We start from the raw sequence: 27,500 nt of genomic DNA, 5'->3' as shown, positions 1-27,500 counted from the left end.
CATGCATAGACAGCATTCGCATGCCTGCATTGCATGTCCGAAAACCATGCTCATGCCCAGATGGTGCGATTGCGTGCACAGCGCAGGGAGCTGCATGAAAGTTGTGCGCATGCAAAAATGGTGCAATTGTGCGTGCAGCGCAGGGGAGGGGAGCCATGTGAAAGCCGTGCGCATGCGCAGATGGTGTGATTGCACACGCAGCGCACAGGGGGCCATGTGTGAAAGCTGTGTGCATGCGCAGATGGTACGGTTATGCCCGTAGCATACGAGGAGGAGCCGTGTGTTAGTGCAGATAGCATGCATGCACGCGAAGCACACCAAGTGCATACCTTTTTCGGCACTCAGTGGGAAAAAGGTTCTCCACCACTAATATAGGGCCTCCCACTTGAGCAGGGGATTGGACTAGAGCAGGAGTCAGCAAACTGAGGCTCTGGAGCCGCATGTGGCTCTTTCACCCCTCTGCTGCGGCTCCCTGTCACTCAAAATATGTGTCACCACCGCCAATGTGCGACACCCGCCGGCACGCGATTTATTGAGCTTTTAAACCCCCGGTAAACCAACCATGGATAAATCCAAGAAAAGAAAAGTTTCAGAAGAAAAAAGAACATTTAATTCAACTACATATGCTAGTTTTGTGGCCACTCAAGAAATAGTCAGGCACGGGAAGCGTTTTGTGGCTCCCAGTGTTTTGTTTTTTTTTTCCTGTGGAAAACAGGTCCAAATCGCTCTTTGAGTGTTTATAAGGTTGCAGACCCCTGGACTAGAGGACTTCCAAGGTTTAGTTTAGTTTAGTTTAGTTTATTTGATTTGTATACCGCCCTACTCCCGAAGGACTCAGGGCGGTGAACATCCAACAATAAAATACATAGATACAAAAAATTTAAAAACCAGATAAAATCAAATTAAATCATTTTGGCCCAGACAGATTAAAACACCCCAATAATTTAAAAACAGATTAAAATTTACATATTTAAAAAGGGAAGAGATTAGGCCAAGCCCGCCTGATGGAATAAAAATGTCTTCACAGTGCGGCGGAAGGTGCGCAGATCCGGGATCCTCCGTATCTCTGGGGGGAGCTCATTCCAGATGGTAGGTGCCCCCACAGAGAAGGCTCTCCCCCTAGGGGCCGCCAGTCGACACTGTTTGGCTGATGGCACCCGGAGGAGTCCCTCTCTGTGGGAGCGTACTGGCCGGTGGGAGGCTATTGGTGGTAGTAGGCGGTCCCGTAGATAACCAGGTCCTAAGCCATGGAGCACTTTAAAGGTGGTAACCAAAACCTTGAAGCGCACCCGGAAGACCACCGGGAGCCAGTGCAGCTCGCGCAGGAGAGGTGTTACATGGGAGCGCCATGTCGCTCCCATTACCACCAGCGCGGCCGCACTCTGCGCCAGTTGGAGCCTCCGGGTGCTCCTCAAGGGGAACCCCATGTAGAGAGCGTTGCAATAGTACAGGCGGGAATGGAACTGGAAGGTCACTTCCAGTTCCATTCTAATTGATACCCCATTCCTTTTGTGAGCACAAGAAGACAGTTTCAGCTGTGCTAAAGTCATGACTGAAGAAAGTGGGGACGTGCAAGCATCTATTTCTCAAAAATGTTTGGTGTCTTCCTTAGGGAGGGTGATAATTCTTTCAGTTTCTCTTTGCAACAATCCTGTACAGCAGCCAAGACTTCAACAGAGTAAAGATTGGAGGAAGCTTTATGGTGGGTTGGGAATTTGAAGTGGGCTCCAGGAGTTTCAAGGCGGCAACTAGAACAGAGCTAAGGTTGGTACTGCAACCATGAGGGCACAGTTTATATTCCCAGTTGTAATAACAGTGACGTGGTATGGAAAGACGAGGAGGAAAGAAACAAGAATTAGACCTAAGAGAATCCAGACCTTCCATTAGATGCAAAGTCCAACCATTGTTCTCCTTCCTTTTTCATCCGTAAGCTAAATCGCAGAATTTACGGGGCACGTTGTACCCCAGGCTGAATGATTGCCAGCTTGGAAGATATTTTGGTGAGAGTAATTAAGCTTCCTGAAAGCAATAGCTGAAAGTAATGAAGGAAGGAGCTATCCTAGCATCTGACTCGATTTATTGAGGGGAATCTAATATTAAGCAGATATCGAAGAGCCTCAGTTGCCTTCCAAAAGTTCAAACGAGGGGAGACATTTTGTAATTAGAAGTAGTAATTCCTTTCTGTTTTGGTCAACAAAGAGAGAAGCAAAATGAAATATAGAGGAGATGCAATGAACTTTGGCTTTTCCCTCCCCTCAAAGAACGCATGATTGATTAACAAAAAGTTTTTCCTTCTTGGTAATTTTCTGGTAGCATACCCACAGGGACACCTGAAATAGTCTTTAAGTACTTGTTGAGTTGTTGTGAGCTACTTATGTGCCACCGTTATGTGGAATGGAGGTCAGTTTTATGAGTTGCTGTTGTGGCCTGTCAGCCCCCGGTCCCTCCAGCAACCAAATCAGAGGAGGAGGAGGTGCCGTGGGAGTCTGGGTCAGCATCAGGGCAACCTGAGAGCTCTGAGGAGGAAGAGAGAATGGAGCTGTCAGAGAGAGAGAGAGAGAGAGGCAGATCAGCCCTTAGATGGAGAGTCAACAGCTCCCAGGTCTGGAGGTGGCTGATAAAGAAAAGGAGGAACAGCTGGGTCCAGTGCCTGACATGTGGCTGCGCAGAAGGCAGAGGAGAGGAGAGCAGTGGAAATCTGTGGGCTGATCCTTGGGATAGAAGAGCCACCGAGCTAACCACTCTAGCTCTGGGGAATAAAAGGCAGGGGGCGGAGATGAATAGGTGTGGCAGACAACTATTCATCTTCCAGCCAGAAGGACTTGTTAGCCTGCGAGGTAAACTTTTTGCTGGGGCTGCTGGCATTCCTAATCAAGGAATTTTTTGAGTTCATGTCAGAGGGTTTGTCATGTTTGGGGAGCTGGGTCAGAACAGTTGCCTTGGTGGGTAGAATGAAGGCCTTGGTTCCAGCTCCTCCAAAATAAAATCTGTATATGTGATTTAGAACTTGCATGTGTATACAGGAAGTCCTCCACTTATGACCACAATTGGGGTCAGTGTTTCCGTTGCTAAACAAGGCACTTGTTAAATGAGTTGCGCCCAATTTTGTAATCTCTTTTTTTTTTTTTTGTCACAGTTGTTAAGCTGCAGTTCTCAAGTGAATCATGCAGTTGTTAAATGAAATTGTCTTCCCTTGTTTAGTCTGTTTGTGGAAAGCCAGCTGGGAAGGTTGCAAAAGATGATCACATCAGAGGTGGTATTCAGCCGGTTCGGACCAGTTCGGGCGAACCGGTAGTGGTGACCTGCGGCCCACCTGCCTGGGTGCAGGTGGGCCGGTTTTGACACTGCATGCATGCGCTGGTTTTGACACTGCATGCATGCGCAGATGGCACGCACGAGTGAATAGCTGTGTTTTGTGATGCCGCATGCATGCACGGACAGCGCATGCAAACATTTCTGGTGCCGGGCGAACCAGTTGCTACAATATATGAATCCCACCTTTGGGTCACATGACTGTAATTATCACGTGTAAGTTGTAAATCACTGTTTTTTTCAGTGCTGTTGTAACTCTGAATGGCTGCTAAATGAATGGTTGTAAATCCGGAACCACCTCTAGTTCTTTATTATTGTTATTATTATTATTATTTTTAAAAAAACTATTAATATAGTTTGCACTCATTTTACAGATGTCTCTCTTCTGCATCGACCATGCTGTCACTCAGTTTTAAGAAGTAAATTCTTTTAGTAAAGACCATTCTCTCTTAGTAAATTGCAGGACTTTATCAACCTCGGCTGACCTCACAAAGGTCAGGTTAGTACTTGAAAGGGAGCTCAGTGGCTCATGTGGTTAGGAGGCTGGGTTGACCATCAGAAAATCTGCGTTCGAGACCCAAGTGCTGCTGTGGGATGGGGCGAGCTCCCGTCCTTTGTTCCAGCTCCTTCCAACCTAAGCAGTTTGAAAACGAGTAATCGTGAGTAGATAGATAGGTACCACTTTGGTGGGCACATTAATGGGGACATGAAAGGAGGCAACAGTGATAACAGCAGCTAATCGTTTTAACCCAGAAGCGCCTAGGTGCTTCCGACCTGAACATGAGCATGAGTACTCGGATGCAGAAGCCACTGAATGCAGGAGGTGGAGTCACCTTGGAAGAACAGCAAGCCACCTTCATAACCTTTCCCTGTCCATCCGTGCCCCCAAAAACCCCAAATCAGAATCAGGCTTTGTTTGAAGGCGCCTTTACTTTTTATGGCATCTATACACCTGAACACAGAAATACATAAGAGAGATTTCCAAAGCTATTCATCTTCTTTTTATGATGTCTTTTTTGAGAGTGATGGATGGAGTCTGGAGAAGCTTTAATTCATGCTAACCCCTTTCATGCAGTCTAAACTCCTCATGGAAGTTGCACTCTAAAAAGGGAAAGCTAAGAAGATGAGGGTATTTCAAATTGCAAACGTAGAGCCCCAAAATGCCTGATTTTACTCCCTTCTTCTTGCTTTCTAGCAACCTCTCTCCATCATCTATCTAAATTCCTGGCTTCCGATTACTGTATTTTTGCAGCTTGTTTTATCCACGTAATCCGTATTGAGCAGAAACTTGTCCAAAATAGATATCCATTTGTTTTGATGCCATTCAGTTTAAATAGCTTGTTTGGACTGTCCGTTTGGAATGAGATGAGAAGAGAAGAGAAGAGAAGAGAAGAGAAGAGAAGAGAAGAGAAGAGAAGAGAAGAGAAGAGAAGAGAAGAGAAGAGAAGAGAAGAGAAGAGAAGAGAAGAGTTGGAAGAGAACTTGGAGGTCTTCTAGTCCAACCCCCTGCTTAGGCAGGAAACCCTACACCACTTTAGACAAATGATTATCCAACATCTTCTTAAAAACTTCCAGTGTTGGAGCATTCACAACTTCTGGAGGCAAGTTGTTCCAAAGATTCATTGTTCTAACTGTCAGGAAATTTCTCCTTAGTTCTAAGTTGCTTCTTTCCTTGATTAGTTTCCACCCATTGCTTCTTGTCCTGCCTTCTGGTGCTTTGGAGAATAGCTTGACTCTTTCTTCTTTGTGGCAGCCCCTGAGATATCGGAACACTGTCATCATGTCTCCCCTGGTCCTTCTCTTCACTAGACTAGCCATGCCCAATTCCTGCAACCATTCTTCATATGTTTTAGCCTCCAATTTCTTAATCATCTTTGTTGATCTTCTCTGCACTCTTTCTAGAGTCTCAACATCTTTTTTACATCGTGGCAACCAAAATCTGGATGCAGTATTCCAAGTGTGGCCTTACCAAGGCATTATAAAGTGGTATTAGCACGTCACATGATCTTGATTCTATCCTTCTGTTTATGGAGATTTGTATTACTGGATTAAAGAGTCACACAATGATGAATCAACATACTGAGTAGATTGAAATAATACATCCAAAACTATGCTTAGAACATAATAAACAAATACTCAAAATAAGCAACAGACATAGGACATCCTTGCCCATTGTAAATTCAAACTTTACAACACTTGAATAAATTACTAGCTGTATGAAGTTTTTTATCTGATCAGGTCAAATCAAAGAATGGCTTCTGTTAATCTCCGAGCTATTTAAATAACACCTCATATTATTTACTTTTAAGCACAGCTGCTCTGAATTTGCTAGTTTTAAATTCTAATTCTTTAGCGAAGATTCCAGTTTGATAATTTCTGATCAGCGCAAAACAGATTTGGAATGTTTATCAGGGAAAAGGGAGTTTGGGTAATTTGCAGTATTCTCAAAAATAAAATAAAATGAAAATATAAACAATCAAGAACTCTCCAAAGCAGAAGTAGGCAGGTATCATCCTTTCTGAGTCGGGATTCCTTATGCACAGTCACTCATGCTCTCATCACTTCTCGCCTGGACTACGCCAACGCTCTCTACATGGGGCTCCCCTTGAGTTTAGTTTTAGTTTTTAGTTTTTATTGAATTTCTATACCGCCCTACTCCCGAAGGACTCAGGGCGGTGCACAGCCATGAAATAAAACACATAGATATACAAAATTTAAAGTTGAATAAAATGAATTAAATAAATTTGGCTGAATTAATACCCATAATTTAAAATACCCATATTTTAAAATACAATAAAAATTTAAAATTTACACTTAAAAGGGAGAAGATTTAGGCGAGGCCAGCTTGATGAAATAAAAGCGTCTACAGCTCGCGGCGGAAGGTGCGCAGATCCGGTATCCTCCATATCTCTGGGGGGAGCTCATTCCAGATCGTCGGTGCCCCCACAGAGAAGGCTCTCCCCCTAGGGGCCGACAGCCGACATTGTTTGGCCGACGGCACCTGGAGGAGCCCCTCTCTGTGGGAGCGTACTGGTCAGTGGGAGGCTATTGATGGTAGTAGGCAGTCCCGTAAGTAACCAGGTCCTAAGCCATGGAGCGCTTTAAAGGTGGTAACCAGAACCTTGAAGCGCACCCGGAAGACCACCGGGAGCCACTGCAGCTCGCCCAGGAGAGGTGTTACATGGGAGCTCCACGTTGCTCCCATAACCACCCGCGCGGCCGCACTCTGCACCAGTTGGAGCCTCCGGGTGCACCTCAAGGGGAGCCCCATGTAGAGAGCATTACAATAGTCCAGACGAGAGGTGACGAGGGCATGAGTGACTGTGCGTAACGAGTCCCGATCTAGAAAGGGACGCAACTGGCGAATCAGGTGAACCTGATGAAAAATCCTCCTGGTCACGGCCGTCAAGTGCTCTTCTAAAGACAGCCGTGAATCCAGGAGGACGCCCAAGTTACGAACCCTTTCCGTGGGGGCCCATGATTCGCCCCCAATAGCCAGCGATGGCACCAGCTGACTATATCGGCACCAGCTGACTATATATTGGAAACCACAGCCACTCGGTCTTGGATGGGTTGAGCCTGAGCCCGTTTCTCCCCATCCAGATCCGTACGGCCTCCAGGCACTGGGACATCATTTCAAGGGCATCGTTGGGGTGGTCCGGGGTGGAGATGTACAGCTGAGTGTCATCAGCGTACAGATGGTACTTCACCCCGAAACCACGGATGATCTCTCCCAGCGGCTTTACATAAATGTTGAACAAAAGGGGCGAGAGAACCGATCCCTGCGGCACCCTGCATATAAGGGGCCTCGGGGTCGATCTCTGCCCCCCTGTCAACACAGACTGCGACCGGTCAGAGAGAAAGGAGGAGAACCACCGTAAAACGGTGCCTCCCACCCCCAACCCTTCCAGCCGGTGCAGCATGATACCATGGTCGATGGTATCAAAAGCCGCTGAGAGGTCTAACAGGACCAGGACAGAGGAACAACCCCTGTCCCGAGCCCTCCAGAGATCATCAACCAACGCGACCAATGCCGTTTCCGTGCTGTACCCAGGCCTGAAGCCCGACTGGAACGGATCTAGATACGACGCTTCATCCAGGTACTGGGGAAGCTGTTGCGCAACCACACTCTCAACAACCTTCGCAACGAAGCAAAGGTTGGAGACTGGACGATAATTAGCCAATACTGCCGGGTCCAGGGAAGGCTTCTTGAGGAGGGGCCTTACCACCGCCTCTTTCAGGGTGGCGGGGAAGACACCCTCACCCAACAAAGCATTTATAATCCGCTGGAGCCAGCCTCGCGTCACCTCCCGGGAAGCCAGCACTAACCAGGAGGGGCACGGGTCCAACAAACATGTGGTCGCATTCAATCTACCCAGAGTCCTGTCCACGTCATCTGGGGTCACAGGATCAAACTCATCCCAGATAACAGTCTCAAGACCTGCCTCAGTCACCCTCGCTGGATCTATCCCGTTAGAGTCCAGACCTGCCCGAATCTGACTGATTTTGTCATACAGATACTGAACAAAATCCTCGGCTCTTCCCTCCAAGGGGTCCTCCCGCGCTTCCTGGTGGAGCAGGGAGCGGGTCACCCTAAACAGGGCGGCCGGGCAATTATCTGATGACGCAATAAGAGCAGTAAAATGAGTACATTTTGCTGCTTTTATCACCACTAGGTAACTCCTAATATGAGATCTTACCAGTGTTCGGTCAGATTCAGAAAGACTAGCCCTCCAACAGCTCTCTAGGCATCTTTTCTGGCGCTTCATCTCCCTCAGCTCCTCTGTAAACCAAGGAGCCAGGCGAGATCGGCGCCGGGTCAGAGGCCACAAAGGCACGACTCGGTCCAGGGCTCCAGCAGCCGCCCTATCCCAGGCGGCCACTAGGTCCCCAGACGAGGCGTGAGCCAGAACCTCCGGGAGGTTGAGGAGCACCCGGAGGCTCCAACTGGTCCAGAATGCGGCCACGCGGGTGATTACGGGAGCGACATGGTGCTCCCATATAACACCTCTCCTGCGCAAGCTGCACTGGCTCCTGGTGGTCTTCCGGGTGCGCTTCAAGGTGTTGGTTCTCACCTTTAAAGCGCTCCATGGCTTAGGGCCAGGGTATTTACGAGACCGCCTTCTGCTACCGATAACCTCCCACCAGCCAATACGCTCTCACAGAGAGGGCCTCCTCAGGGTGCCGTCGGTCAAGCAATGTTGGCTGGCAGCCCCCAGGGGGAGAGCCTTCTCTGTGGGAGCACCCGCCCTCTGGAACGAGCTACCTCCCGGAATACGGCTGATTCCGGATCTCCGCACTTTCCTTAAGGCCCTGAAGACGTTTTTATTTCAGCAAGCCGGTCTGGCCTGAATAGATTTTATGGGTTAGTTTTTTAATTGTATAGCTAGGGGTTTTAAATTGGGATGGCTGTTTAATTTAATTTATTTTTAATTATCTTAACTTTTATATTGTATGTTATTTTAATTCTTGGCTGTTCACCGCCCTGAGTCCCTTCGGGGAGAAGGGCGGGATATAAATTTAATAAATAAATAAATAAAATGACAAGTACTCAAGAATTTTATCCAATTATTTATCTTCTTCAAAATATTTTTGTAAGAAGGCAACCATAAGCTTTTTGCTCTTTAAATAATTTTCCAGATTCCTCTCTCTTCTGATTTCTGTAATAGCTATGTCTTTCTGTCTAATTTAATAAGTAGCTTTTAAGTTGCAAATTTCTGTCTCACTTATAGTTATGGCCAACGTCTCCTTTTAAAGTTGTAATTTCCGATGGCAGTTTTTAAAATGTTCACTATGGTAAATAAACCCAAATCAAGGGAATGAACTATGAAAAATATCTCTGAAAGTATTGATTGCACTTCTTGGTTCAAATTTATTGTGATGGAATACAATTTTCAGCCTCCAGTGCTTAGATAATTTCACTATTTCATCTTGCTACTGTCTACTCTGATTAGGGCAAGTTAATTTTTTAACCTGTTCAGCCTAAAAAAATCCAGGAGAAGGTTTTTTGGGTCCATTCAAGTTGAACTAGAATGAATGATTTTCATTGGAGTTCAAATAAAATAAAAATAAAACAAAAACCATCAACTTTCTACGAAATGCCAGTTCACTAATCTTGCAAATTCTAAATTTCCACTTCTCTGCCTTGATACCTTGGGGTAGGTTTCACAGCCTTATGATAACACTTTCAAAATTGAGTGAAAATCACTTGGTGATCCCAGATAAAATGTATGCCTCTCAAGCAATCAGTTTAATGTCATATGTCCTGATTTTAATGAATGCTAAAACATGCATGGGAAGGTTCTGCATTTCTGACCGTTTCCAGCATCCCATGGTCTTATATCAGGGGTCTGCAATCTTATATACTCAAAGAGCCATTTGGACCCATTTCCCACAGAAAAGAAAACAACGGAAGCCAAAAAATCTGGATGGGCGTGGCCAACTTGATGTCACTCACTTCCACTAGTCACATGATCCCCCCTAAACACGCCTACCCAGCCGGTCATTAGGGCAGAGAACCAGTTGTTAAAAAACACCGGGAACCACAAAATCCTTTTGACATATGTCTCTCTCCCCTCCCTTTCTCTCTCCCCCCCTCTCTCCCCCTCTCTCCTTCTCTCTCTGTATCTCTCCTTCTCTCCCCCTCTCTCTGTCTCTGCCCTGGCCGCTTCTCCATCCCCCCACCGTTGCCCTTACCTTCTCAGGCCAGGCAAGGAATGACTGGGAAAGGAGGGTGAAGGGTGGGGCCAGCCAGTGTTGGGATCACCTGACAGGGAGCCACAGCAGAGGGCCCAAAGAGTCACATGTGGCTCCGGAGCCGTAGGTTGCTGACCCCTGTCCTATATGAATTCTTTTTTCTTTTAAAATTCTGTACTTCATGATTTTTTTTGTCAGCAAATGGGGTTTCCAGCTGAAAACATTGATTGCAGGCAATGCAGAGGTAGTATTCAGCTGGTTCAGACCGGTTCGCCTGAACCGGTAGTGGAAATCACAGGTGGCCCCACACCCCGGCTCTATGCTATCCTATTTAGGCACCTTTTTGAGGCCAGGCGCATGCGTGGACATGCGTGCTCACATTTGCAAACTGGTAGGGAAAGTAAGTGAATACAATCCTTGCACAGTTCCTTTATCCAGGTGCTATTCACAACAACTACGAGTATGATTTCCATCTCATGTCCAGACCTGAACCCAGAGTGGAAAAGATCCAGATTGTAGCATCATACGATCATAGGACTGGAAGAGATCTTGGAGCCAGTCTAAATCCACACCCTGCCCATGAGGGGAATCCTCAGATCGTCCCAGACAAAGGACTCTCCATCCTTTGTTTGAAAACTTTCAGTGATGGAGCCTCATGGTTCCAGGAGCTAAGCTTTTTTCCACGGCTTAATAGCTCTCACCCTTATGAAATTTCTTCTTATTTTGAATTTGGATTTCTTTTGTTAAAGCTTCTACCCATTGACTCTTATATTATCTTGGACAGTTGTTGGAAGAAATATCCTTCTGGGTTCAGTTGCAAGTGGGGAAAAAGACACTGGAAACATGGAGACTGCTTGGAAAGATAGTTTAATGGTGGTCAGGAATCACATGGCTTGAGTTCCTGAACAGAAAAGGCAATCACATGCTTCAAGGTGTTGGGTGAAGAACCAAAGAGAGGAAAAGAAAAGAGACCAAGATGCTGAGAGTGCCTAAGTCCATACCCTATCTTGGGCCCCACCCTAGTGTTTCCTGTTCCTGTATAAGAAATTTATCCTGATTGGTTGTCAAACTCCCAGGTGGTCTAGGGGTCTTAGCTAACTTTGTAGCAGGGGTGGGTTCTAAATTTTTTTACTACCGGTTCTGTGGGCGTGGCTTATTTTGTGGAGGTCATGTGACTAGGTGGGCTTGGAGGTCATGTGACTAGGTGGGCGTGGCTAGGTGGTCAGAGTCATTTCTGGAAGGTCCTTGCACTTACGACCAGTCCTCGCACTTACGACCTGACTCATTTGTTTGCTTTTAACACTGATCAGCTGTAGGATGGCCCTTTGAAGCCCCATGGCAAGAGTTTAAACAGTTTTTTTCCCTCTAGTCATCAGCTGGGACTCAGGAGGCAGCAATAGATTGGGGGTGGGACCAAATAAAAGGTAAGAATAACGTGGGTAGGTGGGGGTGGGAGGGGGGAGAACCAGTTCGGTGACGTCATATCGTCACTGCTACCGGCTCGGCCGAACCGGACTGAACCGGGAGGAACCCACCACTGCTTTGTAGGTTGTCTCTCAAGCTTGCTTGAGTCTTGCCCTGTGGTGAGTTTCTGTTGCTAGAAGGGTCCTATTGTGTTGCAGATGATGGCTGCTTTTTAATATTTCCTAAAATATTTCATTTTTCTAGGAGAGGGGTAGGTGCTAACTTCCTACACAGTGAAGAGCATAATACGCACAAGCAATAGATCTGAAATTACTTTCTGGCCACACTCAGCAAACAGAAAACTAACCCTGTTTTTCTGCAATGTAGAATTTATAAGCACAACTTGTTTCATTCCTGCATTTTATCTGTGCACTTAACACCGCATGCTTTTCACAATAGACATATGTTATGCTATGTTATGCTGGTCATATAAATATATTATTTCATGTTTCCAGTTTTGAGTGATCGCCTTTCTCCATGGTATCAACTTATAAATCGCCAACTCTATTTTCTATCTTATTTTCTTATGACTTAAATAAGCATTGCTGATAGTGCTTTGGGTTCAATTTGAATGATTGATAATTTTACACATTTTCATGTTGTGTAATGTGAAAATTGCACCTATAAACCTGAGCATTCCTACCAGATATGAAAGTATGTGCCATTCTGGTGACAATTTTCCCACTAGTGCATAGATTTATTTTTAGTTATTTGTGTTACTTTCACTAGCATCGTGTGCCTTCTATAAATTATTTTGAACTAATTCTCTCTAATCTGTGCCAAGGATGCAAATACAGGTTTTCTGATTAATTAGACAGACAGCTCTGATCCCATCAGGATATGTGTGACATTAGACTTAATATGTATCACTTTATACTTATACTTTTTAAATTGATCTCCATTTGACATTTGGTTGAACATTCATCTCCTTTACACTCATCTGTCTGGAGCTCTTCATAGCAGTTAAAATAATTTATGAACATGTTAAAAAGTGCTGATCCCAACACAGATCTCTCAAGGCTGCCAAAGAGTAGTTCTCTTCATTGGAAAAATTACATGTTAATCAGAATAGAGCTGGAAGGGACATTGGGGGTCTTCTAGTCCAGCCCTCAAGCTGGAGACCCTCTACCATATCAGACAAGTGAAGTGACTGTCCAGTCTCTTAAAAAAATCTCCATTGATGAAGAACCACAACTTCTGAAGGCAAGTCCTTCCACTGGTTAATTGTCCTCACTGTTAGGAAGTTTCTCCTTAATTCTAGGTTGCTTCTCTCCTTGAGTAATTTCCATCTATTCTTTCTTGTCTTGCCTTCTGGTGCTTTGGAAAATAAATTGATTCCCTCTTCGTTGTGGCAGCCCCTCAAATACTGCAACCATTCTTCATATATTTTAGTCTCCAGGCCTTTAATCATCCTAGTTGTTCTTCTCTGTGCTTTTTCCAAAGTTTCAACATCTTTTTTGTAATGTAAAAAACTGGATGCAGTATTCCGGATGTGGCCTTATTCCTTATTTTCTCTTTTAACCAGTTAGCAATCCTTAAAAGAAGAATCCTTATTGAAGCGTGACCACTGAATGTTAATTCCAGAGGTCTTGAAGAAGAAGTTTCTTCTTCAGGTCCAAATTTCCAATTTAGACCGGGTCATTTTGGTTCATTCAGTGCCTGTTGAATGATGATGACATTGATGACGATGATGTTTTAAATTGAATAATGATGACACTGCCAGATGACAGTGCCTGTCATCTGCACCTCTATAACTGTCTAGTTTGGCTCTGCAACCCAACAAGACAGACACAGACTTCAGAGGATAATTAGAACTGCAGAAAAAACAATGGCTACCATCCTGCCTTCCATTGAGGACCTCTATACTGCATGAGTCAAAAAGAGGGCTGTGAAAATATTTACAGACCCCTCGCATCCTGGACTTAAATTGTTTCAACTTCTACTCTCAAAACTATGTTATAGGGCACTGCACACCAGAACAACTAGACACAAGGACAGCTTTTCCTGAATGCCATCACTCTGCTAAACAACTAATTCCCATAACACCATCAAACTATTTACTAAGACTGTATTGCTACTTACTTCCTTTGTTTATGTTTATGTTTATACCTATACCTGCTATCTTGTACATGTTTGACAAAATAAATAAATTTAAATTAAATTAAATTATTACCTATCTCTTCCTACTTTTGACTATAACCATGTTGCTTGTATCTTTACTATTTATATTGTTCTGTTGTTTCCTAGTATGTTTTGATTGCTTATTAGTAACCTATGACTATCACTAAGTGTTGTATCTTATGATTCTTGATGAATATATATTTTTCCTCTCTCTTTTTTTCTTTTTTTCCCTTTAATGTACACTGAGAACATGTGCACCACAGACAAATTCCTTGTGTGTCCAATCACACTTGGCCACTAAAGAATTATTCTATTCTATTCTATTCTATTCTACTCTACTCTACTCTACTCTACTCTACTCTACTCTACTCTACTCCACTCCACTCCACTCCACTCCACTCCACTCCACTCCACTCCACTCCACTCCACTCCATTGACACTGCCCCAAAGCTACAAGGTTGGTGAGACTGATTTATCTTCCAATACTTCGTTCCGGTTTTTCTTAAGCAAGGCTTGTTCCCCTGTAACTTCTTGTTCTTTTGATTACATTTTTCAACATATTTTTTTTTTTTGGAACAGATGTCAAACCAACTGGCCTGTAATTTTTGGGATCTCCTTGGGTCATTTTTTTTTTGGGGGGGAAAGTCCTCTGGCACGGAGCCCAATTAGAGACAGAAGTTATTAATTTTTATTAGGAGTTTATGAATTTCACACTTCAGTTATTTTTAAAAAATTGTGTGAAAGCTATCAGGATATGCTTTGCCTTTTTCCTTGTGTTGTACTCAGAAGTATAAATAGTTCTTTCTGTTTCTTTGCTTTTTATTGTCTCATCCAATTGTTTTTTTTAAAGATGGCCTTGACCATATTTTTCAGACCAAAACTTGGATCGTCAACCAAACTTTGAAATTGATTTGTTTCCCTAGTTGTTAATAGCTCTTAATTGAAAATGAATGTGTAATTTCTCAAAAAGCAATGTGTACGATGCTGAATTTTAGTTTCGCACACCCCAAAATTGGGTGTAGATATTGTCTGGTTACCATAGGGATGTGGTGGCTCAGTGGCTTTGACACTGAGTTTGTTGATCAAAAAGGTCGGCAGGTCAGCGGTTCGAATCCCTAGTGCTTCGTAATGGGGTGAGCTCCCATTACTTGTCCCAGCTTCTGCCAACCTAGCAGTTCGAAAGCAGGTAAAAAATGCAAGTAGAAAAATAGGGACCACTTTTGGTGGGAAAGTAACAGCGTTCCGTGCACCTTTGGCGTTTAGTCATGCCCGCCAAATGACCACGGAGATGTCTTCAGACAGCGCTGGCTCTTCGGCTTTAAAACAGAGATGAGCACCACCCCCTAGAGTCGGGAACGACTAGCACATATGTGCAAGGAGAACCTTTGCCTTTACCTATTGTCTCATTTACCTATGTTCATTGTGATAAAAAACATGTATCAATGTTTTATACATTTTTATACATAAATAATTTATGCATTTTATACATTTTTTTACACATATACTGCAGTGGTCTGGGATATACTTACCCTTCTCGCCCCCCCCCCCCCAATTTAAGTTTTCTGAAAAATAACAGCTGTCTCAACCCCTTCTGTCTCACATATCGTCCTGTTTGTTCGAAGGAATGGGAGTTTTACTTTGAGCTTGCTAAATTGCCCACGGAAGAAAATAAAGATTTCATGACATTATTGTGGCCGCTGGCTGGTAGAGACATTTCTTTTCTTCCCTATAAACTTTCTCCAATCCGTAGCGGTTCTTTTTGTCAGTAACTCCAGCAGCTCGACGGGACGATTATGCGGCCGTTTCTAAGACGAGGTGCTAAAGGTTTATTTAGTGCCCTTAGATTGATGGCTAATAGACTCCATTGGGCTGTTTAAATGAAAGTTTCCCACAATCAGATGCTAAAGTCCAAGGCTTTGAGTGAAGCTTTTATCGCTCTTTCAACAGTTCCTCCCCCCCTCTTTTTTTTTTTTCTTTTCACTCTGGGAACTTTATTTCATGTTGTGTATTTCTAATCTGAAGGTTACATCAATCAACAATCCTGTACAAGTTTGTGGAGTGTAATTAAAAAAAAAAAAGGAGAATTTTTGCATCCTGCGATGGAGTTTCCTGGCTGTCTATCTGTCTTAGGTTTCTATGGAAGATACTACAGAGTTGGGACTTAAAACTGCAGTTTGTTATGCTTAAGGTTACCCATCTGATCGCTAGACTGGATGGTAGCTGCTTTATATTTACTAACAGTGCTCCATGGCATAGGACCCGGGTATCTTCGAGACCGACTTCTGCCACCAATAGCCTCCCACCGGCCAGTTCACTCCCACAGAGAGGGTCTCCTCAGGGTGCCATCGGCCAAGTTATGTCGCTGGCGACACCCAGGGGGAGGGCCTTCTCTGTGGGAGCCCCAGCCCTGTGGAATGAACTGCCCCCGGAAATACGTAAGATCCCCGACCTCCGGGTATTTCGCTGTGCGCTGAAGACCCTGTTGTTCCGCCAGGCCGGGCTATCGACATGATAATTTTAAATTGGGGTATTTTAAATTTCTGGGGTTTTAAATGGAGCCAATTTTATTTAATAATTTTAAATTTTAAATTGATGTTTGTCTTGTGTTTTTAAATAGGCTGTACACCGCCCTGAGTCCTTTGGGAGAAGGGCGGTATAGAAATAAAATTATTATTATTATTTATTGGTTAATCTTTAGTGAGATTCACAGCCTTTGAGGCTGGTTAATAGCTCAGCAGCTCGAGTCCTAACCAAGGACTTAGGAACTGTTAAGGTATCGTCGGAGGATGTAAGCTGTTCCGAGTAAGGTGGTTTTTTGTAGAGTCAAAATGTTCAAGTCCGGTAAATTTAAAATTTCTAAATAGCGGGGTAGCCCTTTGGGTATTGCTCCGAGGGCTCCAATTACAATCGGGACAACACACGATTTCTTTTTCCACAGTCGCTCAACTTCAATTTGCAAGTCCCGGTACTTTGTGATTTTTTCTTGCTGCTTATCTTCAATTCGTGCATCACCAGGTATTGCAATGTCAATGAACCATACTTTTTTCTTTTCAACTATTGTTATGTCAGGTGTGTTGTGGACCAAGTGCCTGTCAGTCTGAATCCTAAAGTCCCACAAGATCACAAGATGATGATGATGATGATGATGATGATGATGATGATGATTATTATTATTATTATTATTATTATTATTATTAAACAGGGATGGATAGGTCGTCGCAAAACACGACATCTCTTGCAACCCCAGTACAGGTAGTCCTGACTTACAACAGTTCATTTAGTGACCGCTAAACTAAAAGTTACAACGTTGAATTTACAACGTCATTGAAGAAAGTGACTTATGACCGTTTTTCACACTTACGACCATTGAAGCATCCCCATGTGATCAAAATTCGGATACGTGGCAACTGGTTCATTCATATTTAGGACGGTTCCAGTGTCCGAGGATCATGTGATCATCTTTTGGGACCTTCTGACAAGCAAAGTCAATGGAGAAGCCAGATCCGCTTAACAAACATGTTATTAGCTTAACCGCTGCAGTGATTCACTCAACAAATGCGGTAAGAAAGGTCGTAATACGGGACAGAATTCACTTAGCAACTGTTTTACTTAGCAACATAAATTTGGGGGGACATAAGATTGAACAAATTCAATCCACTTCCTAAAAGTGGTCATTCCAGTATCAGAAGTCTGTTAATGAATTCATTTGCTACAGAAACAAATTCAGTCCATTTTATGAAAGCGCACAACGCACGAAACCTACGTGCATCCACAGATGGTGCGATCGCACACGCAGCGCATGGGGTGCGCAAAAGCCGTGCGCATGCACAGATGATGGTGCAAATGTGCACGCAGCACACGGGGAGGAGCCACATACTAGCGTGGATAGCATACATGTGCAAACTGTGCAAAGCGTGTACTTGTTCGGCGTTCGGTGAGTAAAAGGTTCGACACCACTGTACTAGACTGAGCCTGAAAAAGATGATTGACATATTGCTAAGTAGCAACATCATGGATCTCACCAAGAAAGCCCAAAGTTTCAGATTGTCTGAAAACAGTCTTCTCCCATACAGGCACCACAATTGATCTCAACATTTCCATTACTTAGCAAGACAGTTGTTAAGTGAGTTTTGCCCCATTTTACGACCTTTTTTGCCACCGTCGTTAAATGAACCACTGCAGTTGTTAAATGAGTAACATGGTTGTTAAGCACATCTGGCTTCCCCATTGACAACTGCAACCCCATCATCAATACATGCCAGCTGCCAAGCATCCCAGTTTTGACTATGTGATACAGGGGTGAAATGTAAAATTTGTTACTACCGGTTCTGTGGGCATAGCTTGGTGGGTGAGTAATGTGACTGGGTGGGCGTGGCCAACTTTTTTTTCTTTTTAACTTTTCAAAGCATTTTTTCTAATGCTTTGAAAAGCCTCTACCGATCAGGCAACTCAGCTGGGATCGTCAGAGTCTTTTCAAAGCATTTTTTTTACCACCTCTTCGGCCAAGAGGTTGCAGGAAAAAATGCTTTGAAAAGCCTCTGACGATCCTAGCTGAGCCGCATGATCATCAGAGGCTTTTTTTTTTTACTTTTAAAAGCATTTTTTTGTTGGAAGAGGTTGTAGAAAAAATGCTTTTAAAAGTAAAAAAAAAAAGCCTCTGATGATTGTGCGGCTCAGCTGGGCATGGTGGAGGGGGTGGGCGCAGGGATTTTTGCTACCGGTTCTCCGAACCACCCGCTGCCATCACTACTGGATCGGGCGATCTAGTCCAAACCGGGAGCATTTCACCACTGATGTGATATATGGGGATAGTGCAACGTATGAAAAACGGTCATAAATCGGGTTTTTTTTCCAGTGCTGTTGTAACTTCAGAAGATCACTAAAAGAATGGTTTAAGTCAAGGACTACTTGTATTCCTCCAGGACCTAAGATCTCCTAACACTTAAAGAAAAGCCAAGGTATGTAGTGGTACTATAGAGATCCTTTTCAGTGATGCTAACCTCTCTGTAAAATGTTGCATTGCTTCTATAAAGAAATGTTATTGTCGTTTTATATTGTGCCTTCAGAATCTGGTCCTATTTATCTCTGCTGCTAGTTTTGTTTGGTGGTAAATGGATTCTAAGTTATTGGGAAGATGGTTGTTTTATTCAAATTACTTTAATTTATATTTCGTTTGCACACCATGCAAACAGGTTGAGAAACATTTATTAATTATATTTTTTGGTGGGGGGGGGGCAAGGGAAACAAGTATCCCAACTTTCTTGCTTACTTAGTCTTTGTGCTCTTCATGCTGTGACAGTTACTGAATTATTTGTAGAATTTGAGTATGAATCAGAGGTGGGTTTCAATAGGTTCTGACCAGTTCTGGAGAACTGGTAGCAGAAATTTTAAGTAGTTCGGAGAACCGGTAAGTACCACCTCTGACTGGCCCCGCCCCCATCTATTCTCTCTACCTCCTGAGTCCCAGCTGATCGGGAGGAAATGGGGATTTTGCAGTAACCTTCCCCTGGAGTAGGGTGGGAATGGAGATTTTACAGTATCCTTCCCCTGCCACGCCCAAGCCACACCCACCAAGCCATGCCATACCCACCAAGCCACGCCCACAGAACCGGTAGTAAAAAAATTTGAACACCTCCCCCGCACTGGTATGAATGTGTAAAAAACCTTTGTTTCTGCAAAGCTGTACATGTATACATACTATGTATACATGCTTTCCATAATATTTGCTTTTCAATTAGGTCTTTCATAGGATAATAAATATCAGTTTGGACATTCCATGAACTAACATATGTCAAATAAACTAGACAATAAATACCAGATTTTTTAAACTGCATGGAATGGGAAAACAATATAATGATCTGTAGCTATATTTTTTACCGTAATTTCTGATGTTTTTAATTTTGTCACTGAAACACGTTCAGCATTTCCATCATCAGCCTTGGCATTTCATTCACATGAGCCTTGGTGGCGCAGTGGTTAGAGTGCAGTACTGCAGGCTACTTCTGCTGACTGCCGGCAATTTGGCAGTTTGAATCCCACCAGGCTCAAGGTGGACTGAGCCTTCCATCCTTCCAAGGTGGGTAAAATGAAGACCCAAATTGTTGGGGGCAATATGCTGATTCTGTAAATCGCTTAGAGAGGGCTGTAAAGCACTGTGAAGCGATATATAAGTCTAAGTGCTATTGCTATCAGAGAAAGATTCATTGTGGAGTACAGTGAGTTTAAACCAGGGGTGAAATGCTCCCAGTTCGGACCGGCTCGGGCGAGTAGGTAGCGATGGCGGCAGGCAGTTCGGAGAACCGGTAGCAAAAATCCCTGCCTCCGCCCCCCATGCCCAGCTGAGCCGCGCGATCATCAGAGCCTTTTTTTTCTTTTAAATGGCTCTAACCAGCCAAGCTCTGACGATCCCAGCTGAGTTGCCTGCGTCTCAGCGCTGACACATGTAAAAGATAAATGGCTCTGCCTGCTAATTGGTAGCAAAAATCCCTCCCCTTCCCCCCCTCAGCTTGCTTACTTTAGCTGCTGGTCGCAACGCCTTGCTGTAATCCCTGCAATCGATTGCATCAGCAAGCAACTGAATCTCCCTGCCTGCAATCAAGCAGGCAGGGAGTTGTGGACTTCAACTCCCAGAATTCCTCAGCCAGCAAAGCAAAGCTGGCTGAGGAATTCTGGGAGTTGAAGTCTACAAGTCTTAAAGTTGCCAAGGTTGGAGACCCCTGTTCAATTGGGTAAGTTTTTTTCCCCTTTGGGAGTTTTAAAAAAATAGTTAATTGGGGGTTTTTTAGTTGTTCTTTTTTTAGACCTAGCCATTTAAAGTTAAGGAAGTTTTAAATTTAGCTGCTTTTATATAAAAAGAAAAATAAATTAAAATAAAATAATATTTGTGCAGCTTTCTGAGATTTAGTGTGTTTCTGTAGTGTTTCACTCTAACTACACAATCACAGAAAATCTGTGGAATTTTGTGTATGTAAAGTGTGAAAGTTGGTTTTTTGGGCTTTTTGTGGCTGTGTGAGGTTCCTGCTTGTTGCAGGGGCCATTTTGGGTCTAGCACAGCTACTTTTACATTGTGGGTGAGCCAGTTGTGTTGTGTTGTGTTGTGTGTGTGTAAAGTGTGAAAGTTGCACATTGCATTTTGAGGCTTCGGGTGCGCGCATGCATGTATTTGCATGCACAAGCACCCACACTTTGGGCACTCAATCCAGAAAAGGTTAGCCATCACTGGCATAGTTTCTTACCGTTATCTGTGAGCATGGGTATGCTGTGTCCCAGATGCTTAATTATTTTTATAACGGTCGTTATTCATCCAAAGCCAGGGGTGAAATGCTCCCGGTTCTGTTATGCCCCAGCTACGGACCCAAAGAACGCAGCACACACAAAATCTGTACAAACCTTAGTTTACTAAATTAAATCAGTCTTTTTCAAACAAAGGCTGTTAATTAACTTTCTTAACAGCCTACAAGAATTCAAAGAATAAATAATCTTAATCTTACTATGGTTGGCAGAAAGCCCAGAAGCAATTTGCAGAGAACTAAGATCACGGCACGAAGGAGAATGGACGAAGTTGTTCCCTGCAAATTGCTTCAGTTGGAGTTCCTCCTTAAATAGGCTAAGGGAGTGGCCAATTAGCCCCAAGTCTTACTCTCGAGGAGACCTCCTCCTGAGGAGCCACTCCTGCCTTTTGGCAGCTCTGCGTGCCCGTGCATCGAGAAGAGGCTCCTCCTCTTCTTCCTCTTCACCCATGGAAGCTTCTGGAGGTTCTGAAGGCCCTGGCTGAATCCCCGCCTCTGGCACCACATCTTCTCCAGCCTTCTCATTGTCCGACTCGAGTGCCAGTTGCACAGGCTGCTGGTGCAGCACTACACCAGCCTCCTCGCTGTCGGAATCAGCTAATAGTTGCATGGGCTGCTGATGGACCATAAAAGGCTCGGACCAGATTGCCCGATCCAATACCGATGGTGGCAGGTGGTTTGGAGAACCAGTAGCAAAAATCTCCCCCCCTCATGCCCAGCTGAGCCGCGCGATCATCAGAGGCTATTTTTTTTTTACTTTTAAAAGCCTTTTTTCTACAACCTCTTCGGCCGAAGAGGTTGTAAAAAAAAAGCTTTTAAAAGGCTCTGACGATCCCAGCTGAGTTGCCTGATCGTCAGAGGCTTTTTTTTTCTTTTAAAAGCAAAAAAAAAATGTTTTTAAAAGAAAACAAAAGCCTCTGATGATCAGGCAGCTCAGCTGGGATCATCAGAGCCTTTTAAAAGTATTTTTTCTACGATCTCTTCGGCCGAAGAGGTTGTAAAACAAATGCTTTTAAAAGGTAAAAAGAAGCCTCTGACAATCACAGCTGAGCAGCGCGATCGTCAGAGGCTTTTTTTTTTACTTTTAAAAGCAATGCTTTTAAAAGTAAAAAAAAAGATTGTGCGCCACAGCCAATCACCCACCCTTGTGCGCTGTTCTACTTACCACGTGCCTCCTTTTGGCATGCACTGCGTGCACACCTCGCATTTGGTGTTTGGTGCACACTGTCCATGCGCAGCCAGCGAACTGATAGTAAACTGGTTCAGATTTCACCACTGCCCAAAGCTTACCAAATCCAAGTCGTATGACACACTTGGAGATAAACTTTCAAACTAATTTTCTGGGTTGGTATTCGCACATAACCTCTTTATCATGCGCTATACTATTGATTTAGTGCGGAAGGCTGCTTTCATGGCAACTAGTAACTGTGTTTCTGTTTTCTAAAGCTCTTTGTGGAGGTTTGGCCGGGTTGAAGCATGTGAGCGGAGGCACAAATTGCTCTCCTTTGATATCACAAGGTTATATTTTCACGTGGTGTCCTTAACAAGGACGCTCTTTAGCAATCTATCTGTCTCTGTCAAGCGTCGGCTTGAAAGCCAAGCTATTCAGGCCTGAAACTCCCTGTTAAATGGACCATTTTGGGGACTCGCAAGCAACCAGACAATATTCTGTAATAGACTTGCCTAATCTAGTGCCCTCTGCATGTGTTGGACTACAACTCCCCTTATGCTGAAGCAGCGTGCTACAGGTTGTGTTGCCGAAGGATGACAGAAGTAGAAGTCCGTCATAAATGGAAGCTATTTGTAGTCTGCAAACCACCCTGAATTACCCTGAGATGGCCAGTGTAGAAATTTGATAGATGGATAGAAACAGCATTTTAGGACTTATATATCGCCCCGTAGCACTTTACAACAATCTCTGGGTAGTTTGCAATGTAGAAACGTTATTTATATATTGCCCCCAACAATCTGGGTCCTCATTTTACTGACCTCATGGATGGAAGGCTGAGTCAACCTTGAGCTGTCCCGTGAGGATCGAACTCCAAGCTGTGGGCAATACTGCGACAACTGTGTCCTGTGACACCAGGAAAATTTGATAGACAGACAGACAGATAATGAATGGATGGATGGATGGATGGATATATAGTTTGCAATGTAGAAACGTTATTTATGTATTGCCCCAACAATCTGGGTCCTCGTTTTACCGACCTTGGAAGGATGGAAGACTGAATCAACCTTGACCCTGGTGAGATTTGATCTCCCAAATTGCAGGCAGCCAGTCAGCTGTCAGCAGAAGTAAACTGCAGTACTGAATTGTAACAACTGTACCATCTCTATCCATCCATCCATTCATTTATCTGTCTGTCTGTCTGTCTATCTGAGATGGTGAACCTATGGCATGAGCCATGTCACCTGGTACGCGCGGCATCGCCCGTTCCCCTTCCGGGTTTCTGGTGCACATGCAGGTGCAACGATCAACTGGCCTTTTTGCATGCGGCAGTGCCGGAAACTAGAAGAGCTGTTCTGTTTTCCTGCGTGAGCATGCACGCCCGACAGCTGATCGTCGCATGCACACGCATGCCGGAAACCTGGAAGAGTAGCTGGCTGAAACCGGAAGTTCAGTAGCTGAAACTGGAAGTTCATTTTTGGGCGCGCGTATATCCCCTGTGCAGCTCCTCTTTCTGGTTGCTGCCCAGACGCACGCACACATGCACTCCCTTTTCGGCATTCGGTGCAGAAAAGGTTCACCATCACAGATAGATAGATAGATAGATAGATAGATAGATAGATAGATAGGTAGATAGGTAGATAGGTAGATAGGTAGATAGGTAGATAGGTAGATAGGTAGATAGATAGACAGAGATGAGAAAGAGAGAGAGACAGACAGACAGAGACAGATAGAGAGACAGATATAGACAGACAGATATGAGGGAGAGATGAGAGATGAGAGATGAGAGAGAGAGAGAGAGAGAGAGAGAGAGAGAGAGAGAGAGAGAGACTCTTTCTAATTATCTCATCCAGAACAGTAACAAAATTACTGTCATAAAATCTAGTCATAAAATCTTCCTCCTCCAAAATAGCTGCCAACCACATGTATTTCAGGCGGTAAAAATGTGCTTCCTTGTAACCAAGCAAGATTGATAGACCAAACTACTCTGTCCAAGGGCAGATAGGACCTCAAAAATGTACACCCAATAGGATGTCCACACTGTCTTTTTACAAATCCCCATCGCTGCAGCCTTCAAAACGTTATCTATCCATTTTCATTTTCGCAACAGCCACGACAGCTCTGTCATTTTACCGGCGCCTCAAAATTTTTCTTTCTGTTGTCAGTCAGCATATAACAGTCACAAACCGTCGACAGCTGTGATTGATGGCAACAAACAAAGAAGAGGAAAAAGGGGCTGAAGTTGTGTCTAAAATAATAATTTTCTATTTTTATTATTACGCGCAGAACTTTTGTTAGAAAATGGCCCGCGTGTTGTATTTTAGACATCTACCGCTGGGGAATTGTATGTATTATAAGAAAAATTGTTACAGATAAACCGGCTGTTTTTAGCTCACATTGCTGGGCTGATTGCCTTAAGATTCGCTCGTTCTGACAGGGAAGATTTTAAGGGTGTGTGTCTATGGGATATTATATTATGCTCATTTGATAACGAAATGCAGGAACTCTTGAGATAGTAAAAATGACAGCCTGTGTATTGCATCTGTGCATTATTTTTTATTTGCATGTCCAAGAAGCTAAGCAGTGGTGGGATTCAGCCGGTTCGCACCACTTCAGGAGAACCGGTTGTTAACTTTCTGAGCAGTTTAGTGAAGTGGTTGATGGAAGAAATCATTAGGGCAGAGAACCGGTTGTTAAATTATTTGAATCCCACCACTGAAGCTAAGTGTGTGATGCACTTCTCCTGAATCATGACTGAATCATGTACAGCGGTGGGGATTCACATTAAGTTGCTACCGGTTCGCCGCATGCACACACGCTCGCTTCACATGCACGCCTGCCTTCTGCACATGCGCCTGGCCTTCTGCGCGTGCACTTTGCTCATGCGCACGCCTTCCGTGCATGCACCCGGGCTCAAAAACATGCCTAAATAGAATGGCATAGAGTCGGGGCAGGTAGGCCTGCAATTTCCGCTACCGGTTCAGGTAAACGGGTCTGAACTGTCTGAATACCACCTCTGATCATGTCCCTTGCCTTTGGCATGTCTCAAATTGAATGCTTATGTTTACTGTTGAACACTAGAGGAGGCTTACAGAAATTGTGTAACTCTATTTCTTTTGGGGGGGAAGGGAGGAACTATTCAGAGAGTGCTTCTCAGCCACCTTTCCCCTTACAGAACCTGAAGCTCAAATGTCAAGAGAAAGATTTCCCCACAATGGAGAGAAATGGAGCCATAGCAACCTAAAAAATAGAATATCAGGACAAATCTTAGTTACAATTCTCTGTAGAAATGGCTTTTCTTGGAGGAGAGAACTAATATCTAAATTTCAGTTGTCTGTTCCCGTAACATACGTTGCAGCTCTCGTGCGCTTGTTGTGAGTCATAGCTGTCTTGGATACTCATGGTAAAGATAAAGATTTCCCCTGCCAGTTGTGTCTACCTGTCGGGCAGGGTGCTCACCTCTGTTTTTTAGCCAAGGGAGCCACCGTTGTCCAAAGACATTTCCGTGGTCATGTTGCCAGCATGACTATACACCAAGGTGCATGGAACATTGTTACTTTCCCACTGAAGTGGTGCCTATTTATCTATTCTCATTTTCATGCTTTTGAACTGCTAGGCGGGCAGGAGCTGGGACAAGGAACGGGAGCTCACCCCATCACACAATGCTCGGGTCTCAAACTGAGCTGTCAGCTTTTCAGCTGGCCAACCGCTGAGCCATTATGTTCCCTAGATGCTCATGTACACCAGTTTATAGACAGTATTTCTGATGGTATCTTTCTGTTAGGAAATGCGGTGTGAGTACGTCTGTGATACATTGATGAGTAATGGAAATGAATACAAAAGTACATTAGGAAACCTCTACGTAGACTTTTCCATTTGTGTGTAAAAAAGAAAAGAAAAGAAAGAACAAGGAAAAGAAAAGAAAGAACAAGGAAAAAAAAAAAAGGAAAGTCCAGTTGAGAAACTGGATAGGAACCAACATTTATCATTCTGTCACTTAATAAGGATGTTTGCTCTTCATTAAATGAGTAGAGTAGAGTAGAGTAGAGTAGAGTAGAGTAGAGTAGAGTAGAGTAGAGTAGAGTAGAATAGAATAGAATAGAATAGAATAGAATAGAATAGAATAGAATAGAATAGAACAGAACAGAACAGAACAGAACAGAACAGAACAGAACAGAACAGAACAGAACAGAACAGAACAGAATTCTTTATTGGCCAAGTGTGATTGGACACACAAGGAATTTGTCTTGGTGCATACGCTCTCAGTGTACATAAAAGAAAAGATATATTTGTCAAGAATCATAAGGTACAACAGATAGTCATAGGATACAAATAAGCTATCTTTTTCTTATTTCACTGGCCTTTTTACAACGTTTGGCATTTCTTCAAGCCTATTGATATGTCCTCCTTGTTCAGGAATGGTGGTATTATGGTTGTGTTCGATTATCAAAGAACTGAATTCCCTGTCATGATTTATGACAAGGGAAAGTTGGATAAACAGGAAGAGTGTTAACAGCATGTGGTACTCTTGTTCAGGACACCCTCTCATTTCCCATTCCTTCACAATCTGTGGTCATGGGTTCTTCTGGGAAGTTCTCGTTTGTGTGTGTGTGTGTGTGTGTGTGTGTGTGTGTGTGTGTTTACATGGAGTAAATATTCTTTGAGAGCCAGTTTGATGTAGTGGTTAAGGAATCAGCCTACAAATTGGGAGACTATGAGTTCCTGTTCCTTGTTAGACATGAAAACAGTTGGGTGACTTTGGGTGACTCAACCACTCTGAGATGTAGGAGGCCAAACTGGGCATGCATCCATGCATCTATACTTCTCAATTTCTAAAACCTTTGTAATTCTTTCAAGCAAGATTATTGATACTTCTTTCCTGGACTTCAGTGGTGCCTCCTAAGTCCAGGCAATGCTATGATCTGAAGCCAAAGAAGCCTTAATTAAAAATAGAAATGATGATGCTGATAATAATCAGTGCAGTTGGCATTTTATGAGCTGTTCAATAGGTTAATGCAACATCTTGGAACTGTATAGTCAGTACTTACAAGCACAGAGACACATTTATATCAAAAGGCTGCCAGCCTGCTTGGCAGTAATTATATCAGAAATAACAGATTACATTATTCTTTGTTGAACTTAAATGTTTCATCATCCTAGATCGATGCCGAAAGAAAAGCTAATACCTCATTCTAATAGTAATATTTTGATTAATTTCTGCTAAGTTCCACAAAGCTTAATTCTGGCCCTTTTTGATGCGGCTTCGTAATATGTTGATTCACTTTCTAAATCATCCAGAGAGGAACTGAAGAATTGAAGCAAGCAATTGAAACAAGAATTTGGAAGGTCAACTTCCTAAGACATTGAACAACCCAAGAAAAGACTACAAGTTCTTACCATCCCGTAAATTTCAAGGTGTGCTTTAGGGAGACATCGATATCTTTCAAGGA

General features: G+C 43.7%; 1 protein-coding gene across 1 annotated transcript in view; it reads left to right on the top strand.

The window, feature by feature from the left end:
- The window catches only part of LRMDA (leucine rich melanocyte differentiation associated), a 1,044,508-nt gene that overhangs the window by 482,390 nt on the left and 534,618 nt on the right, over window positions 1-27,500 (top strand). The window lies entirely within an intron of this gene.

Source organism: Pantherophis guttatus, chromosome 6, assembly GCF_059756535.1.
Source record: "Pantherophis guttatus breed Tessera chromosome 6, ASM5975653v1, whole genome shotgun sequence".
NCBI lineage: Eukaryota > Metazoa > Chordata > Lepidosauria > Squamata > Colubridae > Pantherophis > Pantherophis guttatus.
Note: the sequence above shows the minus strand (reverse complement) of the source record. Positions and strands in the feature narration are given on the sequence as shown.